This window comes from Syzygium oleosum, unplaced genomic scaffold, assembly GCF_021117445.2.
Source record: "Syzygium oleosum isolate NSW1041296 unplaced genomic scaffold, Sole_v2.1 Sole_v2.31, whole genome shotgun sequence".
In the NCBI taxonomy this organism is placed as follows: Eukaryota; Viridiplantae; Streptophyta; class Magnoliopsida; order Myrtales; family Myrtaceae; genus Syzygium; species Syzygium oleosum.
Window position 1 is genome coordinate 2,275,229 of NW_026607515.1, and position 15,463 is coordinate 2,290,691.

Sequence of the window (15,463 nt, forward strand, 5' to 3'; positions counted from 1 at the left end):
CAGCAATAGTCCCACAGCTACTGCCAAACGCATTAATTGTTCGTAGCCACAATACAATACCTTTAAAAGATGCATCGCCAAATGCATATACTTCGATACAGCACGGTACAGTATAACCACAACACAGCTCTAAAACGACTACAGCTGCAGTAAACAGTGTCTAATAGCAAAGTAAAATTGGAATAGAGTTCAGGATCAAACTGAACTCTTCCACTCACACAGAGCCACCAAATATACTTTGTAACAATCTTCTTGCCAGAAACGAAAGGAGATCCAACATCAAACATGTACTTAATCTTCAATTACAAAACCAGTTCATTCTAAGCCACAAATGTCAGAAATAACAGGGTTGTCTCAATTCAAACAAACAGAAATAGAAAGAAGCAAGTCCATTATTATATGTATATATATCCGAACTTGTAGCTCTTCATTCTTTCACAGAAAGGAGCTGCTTCCAGCAAGCAAGGCGTCTATGAAATCCTCATCCCATATCTGCAACCAACCAAGACCTTATATTAATCTCAACAACAACCTTGAAAAATGAATCGAATTCAAGAGTATATGCTTCTATTTATATTTAGAAGAAAAGGTTGTACATTAGGATAGGATTCGTCATCAGCAAACAGATCATTCACCGAAGTAGTTGGCTCCGGGAGAGGTATAGTGCAGTTCTCATTGTTCCCTTGTTGCTGAATATGTATGCACACACAACATATTAAGAGAGGTGAATATTCAATTTTTGACACATAGAATTATGCATATGTTTCTGTGTTCATGAAGATTGACTCACCTGATTGGAGCAGTCATTGGAGCACAGAGGTAACATGTTTTCTGAGGCCTCTTTTTCGTGGCCATTGAGCTGAATAGCCTTAAAAATGGAAAAAAAAAGATTAATGACTAATGATTACACGAAGAACAAGGATGGTCATAGACATAAACAGGCAAGAAGCTGGACTAATTAGTTGTTTATTCTTCAGAATCAAATTTCATATCAGATAGCAGCAAGGAAATAAAGCAAGGTGAATACTCGGCAGTCCAAACCTATACACTTGCAGAAATTTAATTTTAACTAACAACCATAATTTTTAAAGAAGAAATGGTGCTCAAACATGCCTGGCCAAGGCCCTGTTCAATCCAAAGAGCGATATCATCGAATTGATGGCCCGAATCGGAAATTTCAACACTCTGAAGTTCTTCACTGGGACCATTCATGCCGATACCAGGCGGGGAACTAATGACTCCCTGATGTGGTATTCCTTCCTGACCCTGTTAGGATGCCAAGTCGACAAGTTGCTTGAAAATTCCGTCATCGGAGTGTTTCATATTAATTTAAGTACAAAGGGAAGCAAACTGAACTTAACCAATAAAGAGGGTGCAAATGATTATTCATACCTTATTAGCCGGTTGGTTGAAAACGAGATCAAAAAGATCACCCTCTACATAACTATTCACAACTATGGGAGCATTTTCCATCACATCTTGTTCATGAGCATTTCTTGGCTCTATCCTTGCAACAGGTGGTTGTGTTGTAGATGCTGGTGAAAAGAGAGGACTCTCTGGCCCATTAGCAGCAGGAAAAACAAGTGGTGGCAATGGCTCATTGATGTGAAATCCAAAGGGAGGCTCTTGCTCTTCTTGAACAATGTAAGGCCCTGATGAGCTTCCTTCCCCAAAATTTGATGAGGAAGTCACAAAATTATCATAGCCAATGGGACTCATGAACCCCTTATTACCATCAAGCGTATTTCCACCACCTCCAGTCATTTGAGTGCCCCAGAAATTGGTATTGGTGGGGTTTGAATTGACAGAAGGGTAATGAGCAATGTTGCTCAAGCTAGGCATGAAAGCTCCTGAACTTGAAGAATGATTCTGTGGTGGGTACACTTGCTTCGGATTTGTAAGGCCTGTTATGACATTTGTAGGGCTGAAAGATGAAGTTTGTAGGTTACTTGGTCCTCCAGTGTTGGGCTGGATCGCTTGCAAAGTTGAGGCATAGGTTCGATAGGGATTGTTATTGACACTGGAGTTAGTGAACATTGGATCCTTCAGGATTGAAAGACCTCCAGTGTTGGGTCGCATCACTTGCAAACTCGGGGCATTTGTTCTATAGGGGTTCTTGTAGACACTGGAATTAGCGAACATTGGATCCTTAAAGACGGAAAGGCCGACACCTGAAGCATCTCGAGGAGGATATCGAACCGGTGCAGCACTGCAGTTGGGATCATTTACTACCTGGGTACTCACACGGGACCTTAATTCAGGAAGGGATAGCTGGGGATGCCTATTTGGAAAACTATTAGGAGGCATTTGTTGTTCGACATCTCTCCTGGCCGACAAACTCGGGTGTGATGTTGAGCTTGAACTTGGGGCTCGTCTGGGAGAGTCCCTTGCTCTTGGTGTGCCATTATCTTCAACTGTAACTTTCTTCAAGAATATGCGATATTTCTGCGTGTTTTGGCAGATAATAAAACCATCACGAGAATTCTTTTAAACGATGAAGAAGCCTTGAACACGAGAAAAATTAATATGCAGCTGAGTTATAGATATAAATGTGAATTTTTCATAGGAATAGCTGATGATTAGGCGGAAGGAAGTGGTAATGCATATAAATGAGCATATATACATTTATGAGTGTACCTACTTCTCTTGCATTCATGTGTAGACTGGCTTGAATGGATGACAAGGAACAAAGAAAAGTAAACAGAAATTTTTCTGGTAAACTAAAGGTAATAAAGATAAGAGCTATTGAAGAACTCATTTAGATGGAAGTGTGTTGTCAGGTGTGGTTTTCCGAGTCAAAAGGATGTGCATGACTCAAGTTCCATATTTGTCCTGGAAATGACCATAAATGATTTGAAGGACATTATATGGTAATTCTATAAGTACGTACTAAAACTCATCCTGTTCATTTTCATTCTTTTTCGTGTTTCCTTGTATCTTCCAAACAATTTGTAAGATTTTCAAAGCAGACTATCTATATATAGAAACACGCATTGAAAGTCAACAGGAAAGGTTGGAATAATTTTCTTCAAAAGCTTTACAATATACTTAGAGAAGAGGATTTGGAACGCTTTCAAACAAGCACTTTCTTTCCTTTTTGATACATAGGGGGATTATACTATAATATGATATTTATAAAAGAGATTAAAATTTTTCTCGTACAATAATTGATATTTATCAAATTTCCTATATACTAAAATCCAGTTCATGTTATGACCAAAAAAAAAAAAGATCCAGTTCATGTATATATTATCGACTACTAAATATACTTGAAAGCAAGATTGGAAACTATTTTATTTAGATTTGGTACTAATTGTCCAAAGTTGAAAAATTGTGAACACCTTGTTTTTTCGTCAAAAGATTGTGAATACTTGACAAACAAGGAAAGAAAGAAGATATAGAACATTAGAATTACGAACTTCTACTTTGTACACATGTGACAAATAGTGTTAAAACGGTAATGGATTCGAATTTTGCATTTTTAGTAACCATCATTGTATTGTTGGTTAAATTTTTTCTTTTCAAGACAATTCGAAATGGGCCTTACTAATTCTCTATGTTCCGGTCATTTTTTCAGTGATGAAATCAATACATCATTAGGAAAATATCAGTGAATACATAAAGAAGCTAGCATGTGGTGTAGGTACGTACCTCTTCTTTAGGTCCATAACTTGCGGTGACAAGCCATGTTCATACTCCAGTTCACGTCAAACTAGCTAATCATGCATAAACATCACATCTCAAACTATATATTCTTAAACCCTAAACCGCTGCACAGAAATCGGAATATATAAAATATTCACTTGGCACGTGCAATGCTTAGAGTTTCATTAGATTCATACTAAGTTATCAGCATTTACCAGCCCTAGCGATTCATAATTTGTGCTCCAATCAACCTCAAAAGATATATCTACTCATAGGAAAAGAAAATAAAAGAAAATGCAACAGTTACAGCAATGCAAACCTGCAAATGGCTGGCTATGTTCTCTCTAGTTAATCCAGGGACGTTCATGAACTCAAGAATTCTTTTGGGAACAGCTTCTGCAATATCAGAAGACAATGTTCAGAATATGATTAATACAAACTCAAGAGATATAGATTGGCAGCTCTCAAATGGGGCAAGGCAAGGTCGGAGGTTTTCTTACTGTCAAGTCCTATGTAGTTGATGGCATGCAAAAACAGATCGTGAAGCCCAGTTGTCCAAACCACCTTCGATTTTCTTGGAGGTATCATGGAGTAATCAATTCCTTCATCATTTTCATCCTCGTCGTCCCTGCTCCTTTTCTTCCCATTAGGATCCTGTGAAGTGGAGCCTTCCATTTCCAAAGTCAAGGGTAGGACAGGAATATTAACATCTTCAAGTATTATTCTCTCACACAGTGATGCCCCAGTTGAGACACTCGCAGCTTCTTCCTCAATGACAACTGCTTTTCCCTTTTTTCTTGCAATACAATATTGCCAAACATTTTTCAGATCATCCGGCCTCACTGGTTTCACAATGTAGAAGGCAGCTCCTCCCTCTAAACTCTTCAATATCACTGTTTGTCGATCGTCACCCGACATGACTGTGTGAAGAAAATAAAATCGAATTGATAATGTTATAGAGTTCACTCAAACATTTCTGAAACAAATACTGAGCTGTAAGTTTATAAGCGATACAAATCAAATTGACTGAAGTTTGAAAATTTTGGACTCACTGATCACCGGCAGATTGAACTCTTCTCGGACATGCCTTTGCAGCTCGAGACCATTCATGTCGGGCATGTGATAATCAGTCACAACAAGGTCAAAAGAAACTTTTCTTGCTCGAAGAATGGATAAAGCATGCAGAGGGTGCTTGGAGGTCAAAACTGAAATCCATATCATTGCAGAGCCATAGTTAGATATAGCAATTCTTAGAAAAATCAATTTCCCCGAGGTTAAAGCCTTTTTTACTCCTTTAAAGTACCCATTTTCTATATCCATGTATGTGAGGATCATATGCTTCACAGCCTAGTGCTCTCGTTGAGGGAGGTAAATATTTATTTTGGTGATCTTATCTAAAAAAAAAAAAAACACTTTTTGTGACCCAGACCTCATGAAATCTTCGAAAGTACGAAAATTCAGTATCCTGATTAAGGATCTAAAATTCTATTGCTTTGTAGAATGTATAAAGAACGTGCAAGATAATTCTAAATATTTGGCTTTCCGATCATGTCTTGAAGGGGTGACTTTCTTTACCGCAAATGTTGATGCAGACCGCATGAAAACTTCGATTGACAGATCCATTCAACTAGATCAAACTTGAAAACATGAAAAATTAGTATCTTGACCAAGGATCTAGAATTTTCGCATTTCATAATTAATTTTGGAGATAAAAAAAATCAGAAAATAACGTATAAAAGCTTGCATGTTAATTTTTAAAACACTCAAAAATTTTAGATATAAGCAAAAGAAAATTTTTATACCCATTAACTAGACCCAAAAAAAATCCATCAGACCCTAAGACTCCTTTTGTTTCGCGGAAAATGAAAAATTTAAAAATATTTTCCAAAAAGTGATCGGTCATATCACTTGCAAAAATAAATGAAAGAAAAATATTTTCATTATCCACGAAAATATGTATACGTAAATTGTTTTCGATTGATAGATCCATTCAGCTAGATCAAACTTGAAAACATGAAAAATTAGTGTCTTGATCAAGGATCTAAAGTTCTCGCTTTTTATAATTAATTTTGGAGATAAAAAATCAGAAAATAATGTATAAAAGCTTGCATGTTAAATTTTAAAACACTCGAAAATTTTAGATGTAAGCAAAAGCAAAATTTTACACCCATTAACTAGACCCAAAAAAATCCATCAGACGCTAGGACTCCTTTTATTTCGTGGAAAACGAATGATTAGAAAAATATTTTCTAAAAGATAATCGCTTATATTGCTTGTAAAAATGAATGAACAAAAAATACTTTCATAGTCCACGAAGATGTTTACACATAAATTGTTTTCAATTGACAGATCCATTTAACTAGATCAAACTTGAAAATATGAAAAATGAATATCTTGATCAAGGATCTAAAATTCTTGAGTTTTATAATGAATTTTGGAGATAAAAAAAATCAGAAAATAACGTATAAAAGCTTGCATGCTAATTTTTAAAACACTAAAAAATTTTAGATGTAAGCAAAAGAAAATTTTCATACCCATTAACTAGACCCAAAAAAATATCCATCAGACGCTAAGACTACGTTTATTTCTTAAAAAATGAATAATTTGAAAAATATTTAAAAAAAAAATGCTCGCTTATATCGTTTGCAAAAATGAATAAACGAAAATTATTTTCATCGTTCACGAAAATATTTAGACATAAATTGTTTTCGATTGACAGATCCATTCAACTAGATCAAACTTGAAAATATGAAAAATGAGTACCTTGATTAGGGATCTATAATTCTCGCGTTTTATAATGAATTTGCAAATAAAAAGATAAAAAAAGTAACATATAAAAGCTTGCATGTTAATTTTTAAAACACTAAAAAAATTTAGATGTAAGCTAAAGCAAATTTTCATACCCATTAACTAGGCCCAAAAAAAGAAAAATCCATTATACGCTAAGACTCATTTTGTTTCTTGAAAAATGAATGATTTGAAAAATATTTCCCAAAAAAAGATCGCTCATATCGTTTGCAAAAATGAAAAAAAATATTTCATCTTTCACAAAAATGTTTAAACAGAAATTGTTTTCAATAATGAAAAAAATTGTCATCAAATAATTATTTCAAGCGATACAAGCGATCATTTTTAAGAAAATATTTTTCAAATCATTCATTTTTTTGCGAAACAAACGGAGTCTAAGAGAGACTCAAAACCCTAAATTTGCAAGGTAGGTTTTCTTCCATGTTTGGAACAACCCAACCCCAACCCGCCTCAAAAAAAAAAAAAAAGAAAAAAAAAAGAAAGAAAAAAGAGAGATCTTGCTTAGTCAAACGAAAATGGAAATCGTCTCTCTTGCTGCAGTCGAAACGAAGGAGGCAAAGGCAGAAGCTAGATCATGAGTCACACACTCGAAATCAAACAACGCACGACTGAAAAGCAAGGTTTTGTAGGTCGTTTTACCTTGATAGTTCCACGCTCTAAGAATCGCAGAGACAATGGCAAGGGTAGTAGAGCAATCGTCGACGACTAAGATGCTGAAATTCATGAGCGAGCTTTGCATCATTGAGGACTGGTCTCCTTGCATCTGCCTCAAGCCAGTAATCTGAAAAACCAAATACCAGCAACACAAGGGTTATAGAGAACGTAATGGCTCGTTTTATATGGAGTGTAGTGAAGGAAGGCGATACATTTGTCACGAGAGACTCCTTTTATGGTGCCCGTTTCAACGACTCTGTCTGTATTTTGTGTATGTTTCAGTGGGGATTGGTCTAATCAAAGGGTTAGGATACCCTTTATCGTCTAAGAGAGAGAGAGAGAGAGAGAGAGAGAGAGACAGAGAGAGATAGACAGAGAGAGAGAGAGATGTCAATGAAATTTCTTCAAGGCTCTTTTTTATTTTATTTTATTGCAAACGAAAGAAGGTTGACCCACAGATGTGAGGATTGAACCCACCAAGAAGAAAACAACGTGCATGTGTGTTATTATCCTCTGGTCAGTAATGTAAAAAAATCCAGAATATATTGCCCATTTAATGCTCACAGGCTTAAGAAGTTCTTCACGTGGAACTCTCTATGAAGTGGAAATGCTTCATTTCGATTCTCCTTGCCAAGTATCAGGTGCCATTTTAGATATCAGCACATGTGAACAACATATTTTTAAACAGACGCAGCGCGATTTAACTGCTGTTGGATACGAGTTGCCGAAATAGTCGAAATCATTCCAATTTTAGGCTAAGATGACGGATATGTTTTTTATGCATAGATTTATTAGCAAACTGGGAACTTTTGGGATCGCGAATCTTTATAATGGCTCCCGTAACCTGGTGATTGTTGAGAAATGCTCGGTATATAGGATCCCGGTTTTGGCGGGTTAAAGCTTCAAGAAATAATTAACTCTTTGGACATTATAGTAAAGTTTTGCATAAAGCTTTTCAAATTTTGGGACTCCCTCTTTTGATTTTTCTATTTCTAGCTCGCAGTATAGTATTTTTATTTTCCAAACTTACTTTGTTACAGTACATTCACATTCTGTATTTTCTATGTAATGCCCGACTTATATATGAAATAAAATGCGTACTTGCTTTTTTTTTTCTAAATTCTTTTCTACCAAACTTTTATGTCTAACATATAACATTTTTTGACATTATTATATATCCACAATGATGTTTATCAAATTTGACGTCTATCTAGTACATTCAACTTCAAATAATACTTCGACCTATGCAAAAGTTCTCAAAGAAAACCACTAATCATTATTTGTTTCATAGGCTTAAAGCTTTTAATAAACGAAATTTGAATTTTTATTAAGCAATTGTTTTTGGAGAAAAAGTTCTCATTATTACTTTGCTGGTACAAGACACACAAAATATTAGTTATAGTCATTGAAACTTCACATGACATGAGACTTGTGATAATTGCATGCACTTGCATTGAAGAAACACCTCTTTACCATTAGTGTCGACCTAATTTAAATCCAAGAGATTATCATATGAGTTTTCTCATACAATTAAAACTCCTTAATGCAACGATGTTAACTCTATTCTGACTCTAATTAGCTCTAATCCTAATTACTCATTATGACAGTTGGAGAAACAAGTATAAGAGGGTGCAAATTGGTAACCGGGGACTTTGACAATAATAGCAAGAATGCCATGCAAAAATCAAGTATGAGAGAGTGCAAAATGCCCTCTCTTACAAAATTACTTGGAATACACAGCACAGTAACAGAGGGTGCATTAAAATTGTAAAAGTTAATTAATTGTTTGCTTAACAAGTGCTTTTACAGCTATTATTAAAGAAAATCCTATTGAAAATTTCGAAATTTTCCTTGTTTGATTGATTAACATGTCCAGAGACACGTTCCAATAAAATCCAAAAGAAAAAAAAAACTGGAAAAAGAAAAAAGGTTTATGTGCATTGAGAGTCTGAGGCCTGGACTAATTTGACGCTGCCACGTGGTAAGCATGCGCCAATGCATGGGCATGAAGAAAGAGTTGACCCTAAAATGAGGAAAAAGGCAAAATTGGTAACAAATATGGATTTATTGCATGTCATAATTACGTTTATGTGCATTTAACTAGATATCTTCTATCGTTCACCGACTACTAATTTCACCGCAGGTTGATAGTCAACTTGTTAATTTATGAATTCACTCGATTGTAACAATTTTGCACTCTCTTTATTTCCCAAAAAACATTTTTCGGGAAAATAATTTCCGGCGTTTGGACTGCTGAAGAAAATGAGTTAGTTGAAAATGTTTTCCTAATCAACAAAAAATCTAAACTTAAATTTAGGCAAGTGATTTCCTCTTTAAAAAATGAGACGTCATTTTTCAAAATATGACTAGTAGATATCGGTGCTTGAACCAGAAATTCTGTACTTGGACACAAGAACCCCAACACTCGTTCTTGAGCCCTTGGCAGTGCACCCGGGTGTAGAGGCTAGAGTCGGGGTCCACCGGAGTCCGTTGAGGCCAAGCCTGAGTCGAAAGAGACCGCGCCCATAACCCCGATGCTCGAGGATAGGTCCACAAAGGTTGGACTCAAGATACCGGCGCCCGCGCCCGAATCCATAGAAGTCGGGCCTAGGACCCGATACCATTGCCCAACTCATTGAGGCTCCCGCTTGAGTCCACAATGGCCGAGCTTGAGATCCTAGTGCTTGTGGTTAGATCCCCAATGCCCGAGCCCGAGTCCATTAAGGTCGAGCTCAAGTCTACAAAAGCCGGGCTCGAGAACCCAATGCTTGTGCCCTAGGTCCTCGGCACTTGGGCCTCGGTCCATGGAGGCCAAGCTCAAGTCGGCAAAGGCTCGACTTGGGACCCCAAAGCTCGTGCTTGGATCCCTGACAATCAGGTTCCCTAGTGCTAGTGGCTGGTCTTGGCACCCAGTCTCGAGACCCCAGAGCCCATGCCCAAGCCCAAGCCCAGATCCATCGAGGCTAAGGCTCAGGACACTGATGCTTGCACCCAAATCCATTAAGGTTGGGCCCGGGACCCCGGCACCCGCGTTCGCGCCTGAGTCCATTAAGGTCCGGCCTAGGAGCTTAGTGCACATGCTCGGATCATTGGTGCCCATGCCTGGGTTTATCCAAGCCAGGCCTAGGACCCCACGCTTGGCCTTGGTAGACTCAGGCCCTACTTCGATGGATTCAAGGGTTGGGTGACAAGGATCCGGGCACAAGTACCCGGTCATCGGGCCCGGATTTTGTGGACTTGGGCTGAGGCATCAAGGAGTTGGGAAGGGCACCAGCTTCTCGTGTGACATCCAAAAAAATTCCAACATCAATTAATATGTAGGAATTTGTAGCCGAGAAATGTTCCAAGTGGAAATTCCAGTTGGTTTATTTATGTTGTATTAGAGGAAGGTCCAAATTGTATTTTTCGTGTCCGTATTTTTCAGAAAGTGGATCCATTTGAGTTAGCTTAATGAATATTTGCTCTTGGGTCAATTATCTAGCATGGCGATGAACCATGTAATGCCACATTGGTTGTTAATGGAGACTTATATGCTTCGAGCTTACGTATTGAATAAGTAGTGGGTTAGAAATTTACTGAGTCATGCTACTCACTTAGAGTCATGCTTCGAGCTTACGTACCCTTGCTACTCACTTAGAGTCACTTGAAGCATTCCTATTGGAACACATGTCCTTCTACCTTTACACCTAATATTTTTTACCCAATAATATTTAGTACTTTAACCTTGGCTAATCAATTTCATCCTTATAGGCAGTGTGGTTGAATCTTGGAGAGCTTCCAAGTTCCGAAGATAGATGCCCCCACTTCATTAACTACCAACTTCCAATTTCCAACTTCCTTCTGCTTCCATCGTTTTCAAATTTTGTGAATAAAAGGGAAGGCCCCATACTCGTATGATTAAAGTTTCTATCTCAAATCTTTCAAGTGTTGACAATGTGAGTTATTGAACTCCACTACTTTTTACTCATGGGTTTTGTCGTTTTAAAAAAATAAGCATTGTTGATTTTCAATTTTGTTTATTTTGTTTGAAGGTGACTAAGTTTTAAGTTACCAAGTCTTTTTCAACGTAAGTGAAAACTCTAGGAGCTAAATTAAGTCGCTCTACTTAGCACTTTTAACTTGGTTGATTGATAATTGTTAACTTTAGTTTTAATTAAATTTAATTGTAAGTATGAACAAGTCTTAGTATTATTGAGTGGAGATATTGTAATGATATGATTTGTTATGATGAGTTCTTACATGCAGGTGTATGAATGATTCCCGTGAGGTGTGATAATATGTGGCATGACAAAAATGTGAAAATGACAAAATTGGGCTTGAAACCATTATCTTCGTAAATTATTACCTATCAGTCGTGTATACTGATCATATTCACCTTATACACAATCGATGATCATATTCATCTTATACTCGCCAACCGCTGATCATAATCACTTTATACACAACAGCCGCCGATCATATTCACCTTAAACACAACACCCGCTGATCATATTCACCTTACGCTCATCTGTCGTTGCTCATATTCAACTTATACCACCCGCCGCTACATATATTCACTTGCCTGAGTATATTCACTTGCCTAAATATATCCACTTACCCGAGTATATCCACTTACTAGGAGTAGTCACTTACGGAGTATATTTATTTGCTAAGTATGACCACTTACTGCTCATATTCGCTTGTCGAATATACCCATTTCCTAAGTATATGCACATGCCAAGTATACCCATTTGCCAAGTATATCCTCTTGCTGAGTATGCTTGATTGTCGATTTCGGAATATGTTATTATTGTTTGCATGAGAAATGAAATGAGGTAAGTATGATATTAGTACGTGATCATTAAAAGCGCTAGGTAATGATATGCATGAAAAGATATTGTGTACTGGACGTCGATAGTTGATACGAGTGTTGATTTCGTTGTTGTTGCAAGGAAGGTTGTGTGATTATAATGTTAATATATACGCTGTTACTGTGATTAAATAATAAAAGTATTATATATAATTCCGTTGCCCATATATTAATGGTGACGATGCTCCATGTGTCGAGATTCCCCATAAGTTGGGATGCCCGTGTGTCAGGATGTCTCAAGAGTTGCGATACTCCGTGTGTCAAGATGCCTCAGAGTTGACATGTGAGTGTAGCGAGTGTCAGTGACCGTTAATGAGTGAGTGGTGTGAAGAGTTTACTTTTGTAATATTAAGATAAAGAGTATTTATTTTACTTGGGCAGCCACTTGCTTTTCAACAACTTGTATGAGAGCTGCGCCTTTGAAATTTAACAATTGGTACGAGAGCAACGCTATGCAACTCAAAAGTCATTTCTTGATAGAAAGAAAGTTGCTAATTTTTGTCCTTTTTCTTTGACCATTTTCACTTTCTTTCTCTCTATACTTTACAATTAGGGTAATAAGCATATAAGGGCTAAATGAAAAATTCAAGAGTAAGACAATCAAGGGTTTTGAATAGATATAGTAAGATATTTAGACCGGAGGCAAGGCATAGCTATGCACATATACAAAGCGAGATTGTTATATATGAAAAAGATATATGTTATTATTGAAGGAATTGGATGAAGTCGATAATTCTTTTTTCTTATTTTTGCTTATGTTGGTTTTTCAGCCAACACCACAAGGTGGGGGCCCAACCCTCTACCTACCACGTAGTAACTAGGGGTGAGCAAGATGGACCGCTCAAATCGGGACCTGACCGGATCGGACCAGGCCGGACCGATCGGTTTGGTCCGATTCTTAGGAATATCGGTCCGGTTCCCGGTTCCTAAAAGTGGAATCGGTTTCCAGGCGGTCCGATTCCCGGTTCTAGAGTGGGAATCGGACCGGACCAGACAGATAAATATTTTTTTTTTCTAATTTTTTCATATATATATTTATTTACTTTTAAATTTTTTTGAAAAAAATAGAAAGCCTAATATAATTTCCCCAATTCTCTTTTGCCTTTACCAATAAGTGATTGGTCCCATTGGAACCTGTCCACGGTCCTAAGACTAGCCGGTCTGGTCCCCGGTTCTAGAAACTGGGAACCGGTCCTCTCGGTCCGGTTCTCGGTTCTTGGGTTGGACCGGACTAGATCGGAAACCTCTCACCCCTAGTAGTAATCGAGTAAGCCAAGCTTATTTGACGGTTGAAGTGGATACTTATTAAGAATAATATGTTGTGCATTTTATGCTCCCAGGTGATGCAGACCAGATTGATAATGCCGCTCGCATCGAAGACGAGCTCACTCGACCAAGGAGATCAGCCCGCATCCGAGCTCGACAAGTCGCTCGACCAGTCTTGAAGATATCGAAGGGACGCAATTCGAAAACCAAGAGTCTCATCCGCGAGTCCATGCCACAATAAAGTCCTTGTCTTTCCCTATACATTGGAAGCCTAAAAGATACTTTGGGATGATCAAGAAGACGTTGGGCATTTATCTAGTTTCTAGTTTCTAAGTTCTTTAATGTTTTATGCCTTCTAGGGTCTTTAATGCTCTTTAGTCTCTTCATTTGCTTGAGTCTTTTCATTTGTTTTTCTTTGGCTATAAAAGACCATCTACTTTATGTATTCGACAGACGAATTTGATTAATGAAAATTTTGCATCAAGCAATTATCTTGAACCTTGAAGAGTACATATCCCTGAAAACCTAGAAGAGTTTTCACTCCGTCCTTGAAGAGTCGGAGGTTTTCAAATCTGCATCCTTGAAGAGTTGTAGTCATCGATCTAGAAGAATCGGTGCCCTATCCACTTCCTTGGAGGCTTGGAAGAGCAATCAACGAAGTTCTATCTTTTTCTCTGTTCTGTCCATTTACATCCGTCCACTTCCACCCCGATTTCGTCCTTCCTATAGTGCTTATTTGAGAAAACTCAAAACAGAGAAATTGTCAATCCAGAAGTCTTTGTTCATTTGGCTTTGGAATCAGGTCATTCCGATCTGTATCGACGAAATTACATCCATTTTCCCGAGCTTGTGCAGGACTGTAATTACTGTTCGTCCTGTTCCACGTGTGCAAGTCGTTGCACACTCTCTATCCTAACGTTCGAGTAGCCTACACCAGGCTGCATCACCAAGATTAAGAAGTTCTTACATAGGATTCTCCATGAAGCAGAAATCTTTCATATCAATTATCCTTCCTCTCTGACAAATTTAAAAAAAAATCCTTACTCTGTATTTATTACCATTTTAGAGATCAACAACTATTAACAACATGTTTTCAAATAAATGTGGCGCGATTTAATTTTCAGAAAACACGAATTTTCAAAATAGTTGAAATCATTTTAAATTTTTGCTAAGATGATGGATATAATTTTTTTATGCATAGATTTATTAGCAAACTAGGAAGTTTTGGGATTGCCAATCTCTATAGCGTCTCCCGTAATATGGCGATTGCTAAGTAATGCTTAGGGTAAAGCTTTATATAAAGTTTTTCGAATTTTGGGACTCCGTCTTTTGATTGTTCTATCAATTACTCGTAGTATTGAATTTTTGCCCCAAACTTACTTCATTACATTAGCTTCATGTTCTGTGTTTTCTTTGTAATGCCTGACTTATATATGAAACACAATGCGTACCCGCATTTTTTCTAAATTCTTTTGTACCAAACTTTATGTCTAAGATATAACATTTTTTTGACATTATTATATATCTACAATGATATTTATCGAACTTGACGTCTAGCTAGTACATTCCACTTCAAATAATACTTCTACCTATGCAAAAGGTCCCAAAGAAAACCACTCATCATAATTAGTTTTTTTTTTGGCCCATCATCATTATTAGTTTCATAGGCTTAAATCTTTCAATAAACCAAATTTGAATTTTTAATCAGCCGATAGTTTTTGGAGAAAAAAGTTCTCGATAGCGCTACCGCATTGCTTGGACAAGACCAGCAAATTTTCATATGACATGAGTCTTGTGATAATTACGTGCACTTGTATTAAAAAACAAAAACTCCTCTTTACCAATAGTGTAGGCCTAATTAAAATCGAAGAGATTATCATATGAGTTTTCTCTAATCCTAATCACTCGCTCATTACTACTGTTAGACAAACATTTTTCCGGAAAATTTAGGATATTGATGAATTGACAATAGAATTATTTATATAAAATATATTGTTTCGATTATTTCCCCGGTTGTTCGGTAATCGGGGACTTTGCCAAGAATAGCCGGAGTATCATGCGAAAATACTAAAAGAGAGTGCAAAATGGCCTCTCTTTCAAAATTACTCGGATTACACATTACACCATAACAGATGGTGCTTAACAAGTGTTTCTAGAGCAATTTTTTAAAGAAAATTCTGTCGAAAATTATAAAATTTCCTTATTTGATTAATTAACATGTCTTGAGACTCGCTTTGATAA